General features: G+C 31.5%; 1 long non-coding RNA gene across 1 annotated transcript in view; it reads right to left on the reverse strand.

Annotated features, from left to right (window-relative positions):
• Nucleotides 1-86, reverse strand: part of LOC138354873 (uncharacterized) — an 11,560-nt gene extending 11,474 nt beyond the window's left edge. The window contains exon 1 of the long non-coding RNA XR_011223690.1: nucleotides 1-86. This exon is cut by the window's left edge and continues 69 nt beyond it. This is a non-coding gene — a long non-coding RNA (uncharacterized lncRNA).
• Nucleotides 87-1,480: the final 1,394 nt, after the last annotated feature.

A 1,480-nucleotide genomic window follows, 5' to 3' on the forward strand; every position in this document is an offset into this window, starting at 1 on the left:
ATATTTCTCCTCCCGCTCTACATCACCCTTACGCTTTTCATCTATAAAGCTGTGTCCACAGTTGCAGAAATGTCGACGAACACTAATGACATTGCTGCAGATGGGACAACACCGCTGGAAAGGTTGCTTCTGGCCTGTAAATAAAGATAATCTGGGCAATCATAAAAAAGAGTAAAATGTTTAAAATGTAATACAGTGGTACAAAAAACACAGTAGCAGCATAATGAAAGACCACAAAGCAGTGCAGTGCTACAGAAGACTGAGCGGAGAATTGTGATTGTATTATTGAGAACCTGTACAGCACCAGATTTTATTAATTACACAAGTAAACCAAATTTAATATGTTTAATTAAGAGAAGAATAATCTGGAATTTTCAATGTAAATCGAAATTGCAATTTGTGAACTGCAAATAATTGAATTGGGACTCAAATACTTATTTGACTAAGTTATATGATCTTCCAATAATATTAAATTAATATTCAACTTAACTAACATTTTGTGGTATTAATAAAGTTTGAAATAGATATGCAATTCTAACAGACAAAATTGACAAAACAAAATTAAGATTTTATACTCTATATCTAATGATAATATGAACTTACACCCAAATAAAATTAATAACCTACAAAAATAAAATTTAAAGTATATATTATAAACAAATCACAATTATAATGTAACTTACTTGAATTACTGGAAGCCATTGCTGTAATGTTCTCTCAGATAGAATTGTTGACAATGTTGCAATTGATAATGTTGTCTGATTTAAATTTTACCTAAAAAAAACAGAAATAAATTATTAACAGATATACAATAGCATCAGTTTAGATTAATTATAAAAAAACAAAAATGCATATTTTTCATATATATTTTTTCATGCATATTTTTCTACCTTGCATATAAATGCAAGGTAGAATGCATATATGCACCACTAAGATGGTGGTGCATGTATTTTATAACACATTTGAACAATGAAACTCTACAGATGATACACAAGACACAAGTAAATTGGCACTGTAGGAGACATTGAAAAAACAGAAATAACATGATTTTAACAGTGATAAGTTACAGGTGCTGAAGTATGGTAGAAACGAGGAAATTAAATGAAACAAGGAACACAGGACACAATCAGACCTACTCTTAAGAAGGAAAAAATATGCAAGAGATCTGAGAATTACGACGTCTGACGACCTCACACTTTGTGAACATAACCGAGCAAATATAGTGGCGGCCAGAAAAATAATGGAATGGTTTATGAGAATGTTAAAATTCAAAGACCCCACCCACAGTAATGCTAATACTATTCAAATAACTGGTGCTCTCCCATCTTGAGTATTGCTCGGTACTGACTCCCCCTTTCTGAACAGGAGAAATCTCTGAATTAGAGGAAATAAAGAGACCATAAACAGCAAACATATAAATGATAAAACATCTAAATAATTGAGACCGTCTCAAAGCTCTCAAAATGTACTCTCTGGACAG

The sequence above is a fragment of the Procambarus clarkii genome, chromosome 65 (genome assembly GCF_040958095.1).
Source record: "Procambarus clarkii isolate CNS0578487 chromosome 65, FALCON_Pclarkii_2.0, whole genome shotgun sequence".
Lineage (NCBI taxonomy): Eukaryota > Metazoa > Arthropoda > Malacostraca > Decapoda > Cambaridae > Procambarus > Procambarus clarkii.